The sequence below is a fragment of the Gordionus sp. m RMFG-2023 genome, unplaced genomic scaffold (genome assembly GCF_954871325.1).
Source record: "Gordionus sp. m RMFG-2023 unplaced genomic scaffold, tfGorSpeb1-WG-v2 contig_79, whole genome shotgun sequence".
Classification (NCBI taxonomy): Eukaryota; Metazoa; Nematomorpha; class Gordioida; order Chordodea; family Parachordodidae; genus Gordionus; species Gordionus sp. m RMFG-2023.
In genome coordinates this window covers 19,647-26,793 of record NW_027051171.1, presented here as the reverse complement: position 1 = coordinate 26,793, position 7,147 = coordinate 19,647, and the positions used below count along the sequence as shown (strand labels likewise).

The 7,147-nt window shown below is 24.8% G+C and overlaps 1 long non-coding RNA gene across 1 annotated transcript; it reads left to right on the top strand.

Annotated features, from left to right (window-relative positions):
- The first annotated feature begins 6,311 nt into the window (after positions 1-6,311).
- On the top strand, positions 6,312-6,682 carry LOC135930764 (uncharacterized). The gene is made up of 3 exons (XR_010572889.1): positions 6,312-6,353; positions 6,394-6,486; positions 6,597-6,682. It is a non-coding gene; the product is annotated as an uncharacterized LOC135930764 (long non-coding RNA).
- Positions 6,683-7,147: the final 465 nt, after the last annotated feature.

The following is a 7,147-nucleotide window of genomic DNA, read 5'->3' as shown; positions in this document are numbered from 1 at the left end:
ACCCCATCACCTAGACTCGCCCTTCACGGGGAGAGATTGCCCTTTAGTTGAATATATCTTTAGATTAGCTATCGATTGATACCCTATGTGAGACATAACCTATTTCATAAGGCCAATAAAACAACATTAATAAAATTATAAAGAAATAAAAAGAAACGCGCGTAAAACGCTTTTAAATATAAGATTCCTGTTTATCACGGTTCAAACGTGATAATACCGTATAGTCCCGAATAGTTATGATCCCTTTAAAAATTACGACATATATATAACCTTCTTGTGTATTTAATTTTAAAATGAAATGAGGTGGTTTGCCAAAAGATTTACCATACCCCAGTCTCCCCTGCAGGTACTAATAATACCTAAGCATTTTAAATTGAACAAATACTAAATTTTCTCTAATTATAAAAGAAGATAAATTTTGCAAAAATATCTAAAATTAGTCATATATCACACGATTCTCATATGATAAACACTATATTTATTTATAAATTTTGAAATAAAATATCATATATATTATTAATTTTATAATAAATATAAATTAATTTTTCATATTAATATCATGAGATGTCGTAGCTTCTGATTTATTTTCTTTTTTATTCCATGGAGCATTCGGGAGGGTGCGGCATTTTGTCACGTAATGTTGTTTTCCACAATACCAGCAATCTGGTATTGTGGATCTTAGTCTTTTAGTTGTAGGTTTATACTTATTATAATGTATAGATGTCTGGTGCCTTTATATATTTTTTTAAAAAATTTTATCATAATATATCGTTAAATTATAATATTACCTAGGCTTAGATTGAACCTCTTGAAGTTTCGTTTTAGTAATTGTATAGAGGCATCCATCTAGGATAAAAGTGGTGGTCGACGAGTTGCTGTTCACTACATATATTTGATGTAATTAAAAATAGGTTATAAGTAGGTGCGGGGATTTTTTTTTACTAAGAAATATGAAACTAGTAAGAATTATCACGAATTATTTAAATAAAATAAAATTTAAAAATAAGGGTTACATGTCAATACCGCGAAAATTTTAAGATATAATTTGTCAATGAACATAAACAAATACAAATTAGGATTTATATTTTAATTAGGATTTATATTTTAATTAGGATTTATATTTTAATTAGGATTTATATTTTATTTTGGGACAAGAAAAAATCTTTTTTTATTTTTAAAATTTTATCATATTATTTTATCGCCCAGCGTTGAATAATTTTTTTTAAGATTATTTTATCCATTTTTTTATTCAAGGGTATTCCGAGAATTTACATGACGGCACCTGGCTTCTTATTTGTTTTAAACTTAAAGCTATAAAATAAATGATTTTGACGATTACAATAGATTTAATAAGATGGAGGTCTAATCAATTCAATGTTCCCCTTCATCTTAGCTTATTTAAAAATTTCTATGCCTCCAGATATGGCTGGAGATGGGAAGGGGGGTGTGGGGGGGGGGTGGTTGTATCTATATGAACCATTTATTTTTTAAAATATATTTTTGAAAAATTTAAATTATATTATATTTATAGATAAAAAAAAAACTTTTTACTATAATAAAAAGAAAAAATTATCAACATGTTTTTTTCGCGCTGGATAGGGTTAATCATATGATTAACTAGAGGCTATTTGAATCAAGGCTAGCTGAATCAATTAAATTATGCTTAAAATTATGATATAATAATTATTCATTGGCTACTATTATAGCTTTAAATTAATTTTATATGATAATTATTATAATTATAAAAAAAATTTAAAAATAAATTAAAAACTTAAACATTTTTTGAAATTAATAAAATGTCATATTTTGACATTTTCATATAAATTATTTAGATGCAAATGATGTATTATATCAATAAAACATAGTCCATAAAAAATAGAAGAATAATAATTATAATCATCTATGTTAGAGACTTACTAAATCAATGGAATCTACAAGCCCCGATTTTGGGGCTTGTTGGAGAAAAATTTTACTTTTATTAGAATCAATAAAATATTAAAAATATTTATTAATGTATAACTTTAAGTAAATGTTTGCTGGGCTATATCATAGTATTCTATAAATTCAAATGCTACAATTATTTTCAGGCTTATGATGATTTTGACAAAAACGCGAATAGCCCTAGTCCCTACTGTTGGAAGAAAGTTGATTATGAGATCAAAAATAGATTATTTACCGGTTGACTAAAAAACTTTACGTTTTTAAATCTTTATAACTCTAAAACGCGTCATCGTTCTTTTTATGAAATCTATTTTATTGTGTATCTTAATAATCTCAAAATATTTTAAAAATGTAGTAGGGACACTCATCTTTTTAAAAATTTCTCCTAAATCATAAACTATAACATAAAAATATTTCGGTATTATAAAAGAAATCTCATTATTAAATGCCACTAACAATATAAGCATTTACGGTAATTTGTAAATTAATTATTTTATCAAGAGAAGATCTGATAATGATAAAATTATGCCGTAGGGCCTAATATTTTTAAAAAAAATTATGGCTGGGTCGGGCTGTTATCATATAATTATATATTTTAAAAATATTCCAAGAAATAAGACGCAATATTTTTTATTTGTATATTTTTTTTGACAGACTTTTAAAATATTTATAAAATTCCTTCTTTATTTATTTCAAAATAATTATATAAAAATTTACAAATGCTAGAAAAATAAAATAATGCAGCTCACTATTTTTAAGAAAAAAAAATGAGATCGTTTATAACCCAAATAAATGAATTTTTAATATATCATGCAGCACTTACATCTGCAAATATTACTTCCACAAAAGACTTCCCAACCTTTTTCAGATGGTGATAGAAAAAAAAAATTTGTTAGATTTTTATTATGAAGATGTTAAAGTATCTTATGATGCCTTAATAGGAATAACTATGTTTATAAGATTAACTATAGTTGATATAGTCCCCAAAAATGCTATGGATGCTCTGCATTATTTCAAACACATTTTAGATTAAATTCCCAATGTATTAAAAGGGTTTATAAACTCTTCCCATTAGTAAACTAATGAGAGAACACTAATAAAATCAAATTTATAAAATTTTACATTGGATTTTTTTCCTATATATATGATGATTTAGGGGTAGTGTTGTTAAACTACCTAACTTTAGTCAACTATAAAATAGTGTAGCCATGTTTTTATTCAAAAATATTAGAATCAATCTTCAAGTTGAGACTTAACTTAGAAACTTAATTCTACTTTTTAGTCTAAAAGCTCGACTAAGTCATGATAGAGATGGTGAAAGTTAGGTAATTTAACAACACTATTTTGGGGTGGCAAAAAATTATATTAATTTTTATCTTTCATAATTTGTAAAGGATTAAAACGTTACTTTTGCAGGTACGAATCATAAATATTTCAACTGTCCGATAGAAATAAATATTTAGGCCGTATAAGCATTATATAATTATAAAGTTTAAGTAAAAAAAATATCCCTTAAATTCATATAATCTAGAAAAAAAAAATAGGAAAAATATTTATAAAATTACTTTTTTGATGAATATTTTCGGATAAAATTACACTAGAAAAAAAATTAAAATATAAAAAAAATTTATTCTTATTAAATTTTATAATAAATTTATTTATAAACAACTTTAAAATAAAAACTTTTATTAATTAAAGTGTATTAAACAAAATTACAACCTCAACCAGGCATCCACTACCCTCTCTCCCTTTTCATTTTATTTTAACAACATTTTACATTCCCTTTTACGGCCTGGCTGAGAATACATGGACCATTATAATATACACTGGGAAAAAAACGAAAGGGGAAAAAAATCAAACGTACCGCAAGAAAATCAAACGTACCGCAAAAAAATCAAACGTACCGCAAGAAAAATTATTTCTTATCTTATAACACATAAAAACTTACACAAAAATAACTCTCCTTTTTACAATAAGCATTTTACCGTTCATTCCACTTTTTCTTTTAAATTTTATTTATGTACCACAACAGCCGTATTACTTTTCTTTCTGTTATATAAAATCATTTAAAACAATTCACAATCTTTGCAAATAAAAAAACAATAAAATTGCAAAGTCATGTAACTAATAACTGACATTGAAATCAGTCTTGATTGTTATGCTTGATATAATTTATTTGTATAAATAGCCCCAGTAGCACCACTTTGATTAAGATCATATTTTGAAGTATTTATATTATCAATTTTGTTCGGGTAAATTGTTATTCTATAAAATAGGATTTTTTCTTTTATATAAGATGATTTTTGTGTGGTAAAATTGTATATTAATCTTTTTTTAAAAAATAGAAAAAGTGTAAAAAGTTACTTTTGAAGGTACGAATGATATAAAGCATTTGTTAAATTTAAAAATAATAAGATTTTATGTTTTAAAGCTATAAAATTAATAATTTTGACGATTACAAAAGATTTAATAAGATAGAGGTCTCAATCCAATGTTCCCCTTCATCTAATCATATTTAAAAATTTTTAAAAATTATCAACATATTTTTTTAGCGCTGTAAAGGGTTAATCATATCAGTAACTATGAGCTAGTAGAATTAGGTCGAATTAATTATATTATGCTTAAAAATATGATATAATAAGTATTCATTGGCTATTATACCTTTAAATTCTATTTTTTTCCCTTTAACTTTCACCTTTTCTGGTGGTTGATATTCAAAAGAATTAGAAAAAAAAATTAAAAAATTCTTTAAAACTTAAACATTTTTTAAAATAAAATATCACATTTTGAAATTTTTTATGAATTATTTATATATAAATGGTGTCTTATTGATAATAACAATTATCCTATAGGAGACTTAATAAACCAATATAATCTACAAGCCTGGGGTTTGGGGCTTATTGGGGCAAAAATTAACTTTTACTAGAATCAATCTTAAAATATAAAATATTAAAATATTTATTAATAGGGTCTTTTGTAAAAAACGACTTAATCTAATCGTTAAAAAAATTGAGTATACCAAATTCCACATATTTTTTAATAAAATACGAATTTCATAAATAACAAGTGACGTGTTTTAGAGGTAAATAATTTTAAAAAGCTACTTTAAATAAATATAGACAATTAAGCTGGTTCTCTGGTTTTTTGGAACTTAATAAATGGGTTAAATATAATTTTGTCAAATATAAATCACTATTTCATTGTGATAATGTTAGTTGTAATGCATTCGCGATATTGCATTCGCTGTAATGTATTCGCTCTAATACATTCGCGATAATGTATTCGCGGTATTACATTCGCTCTAATGCATTCGCTATAATTCATTTGCTATAATACATTCGCTATAATGCATTCGCGATAATGCATTCGCGATAATTCATTCGCTATAATGCATTCGCGATAATTCATTCGCTGTTATGCATTCGCTATAATATTTTCGCGGTAATGCATTCGCGCTAATATATTCGCTATGATACATTCGCGGTAATGCATTCGCTATAATATCTTTTCGCGGTAATCGACATTCGCGATAATGCATTCGCGATAATACATTTCGCGCTAAAAGTTTTGCGGTATTGACGTGATACGATTATTTATACCCATATCGATATTTTGTTTTAATAAAAATATTCATGACCCCCAGACCTAGACACGCCCATTAGGAAGAGTTTGACCTCCTGTTGAGCTGATTTTTTTATTAGCTCTCAATTGATATCCTTAGACGTTTTTAGGAGAAACTGTACGTATACGACCAATAATCTTATAACCATTATAGAGAGGTTTCCGTGATAAGATATTAAATTATATCCGTATTTGGGAAAAAATTATCAAAATTTTTATGGATTGGACTGGACTCGGAAAATATTCCTCAAAATATAGACTTGGATCTTGCTTGGGAAAATCCTTTAAAAACCATTATGGGCTGTGCTAGGAAAAAATTTTCAAAATTATTATGGGTTTAGCTGGGCTTGAGAATTTTTTTTTTTAAATTATAAGGTTAGGGACCCTTGGAATTTTTTTCTAAATATTGTGACCTAGCAAATCGCGATTCATCTCATATTAATATTTTGAATATATAGATAAAGATGTCATATTTTTTATCTAGTATAAAATAATGCGATAAAATGAACTAGTTATTTTAATAAAAATCTCGCTGTCAATCAAAAATGTGATGATACGTGAGAATAATATATTTTAAAAATTATAGCTTTTCAAATTTTTTAAATATGTTAAAATTTTATCAAGGGCAATTTTTTTTTCTTGTATTTTTTTAAATATCGATCGATAAGGCCTTTTTCAATTTATAGTCAACAGTTGTTATTATTTTTTTTTTGAAATTTATAAAATATTTTTTTAAAAAGAATTTCAAAAATATATTTATAGTTTTATATTTAAAACCTCAAATCATCGAAGTAATTTGACTATAATAAACATTTACATTTATTAAAATAGTGCAGAGCAGATCCGGGTCAAATGAATTTATGCCGAGCCAAAATAAAAAATCTGAGCTGTTCATAATATTTTGCATAGTATCAAAGACACTAGGTATTCGATTCGTTTATTTTATAAATATTGCTTTGTTTAATTATCACTAAACCTGGGTTCAGGATAAGTTTATAAGATTATACATTATATTTAATTTTGAAATTTTTTAGGTGTTGATATGAACTTTAACTATTACAGGGAAAAGAAAATAGAAAAGAAACCACATAATATACATACAAACATTGATGTTATATAATGTTGATCCAAGGTAGAATTAATAATTTTTCAAATATATTTTAAATTATATAAAATATAATTTACAGGCATAATTTAAAAAAAGATTTTAGTATAATTCTAAAAAAATATTTAACCTCACTAAAATATATTAAGGTTTAGGAATAAATTATTTAAGGCTTTGGCTATGTTAAATTTTTATAGAAATAATGTAGTTTTTAATATTTTTCCTTTCAAATTATAGTTCGTAGTGATATTTTATAGATTATGGCTAAAGTTTTATTTAGATTTTTTTAGGGTAAAATGATATTTACAGGTTTATATTAACTTAATTACAAAAGTCTTCTTCCTACTACTACGCCTAAAAATAATTAAATCTATATTTATCTAAGGTAAATTCAATATAATATTAATAAGGATTTTAAGATATATATATATATATAATATAATTAAGATGTTATATCTTAGAATGAAATTGATCTGTTAA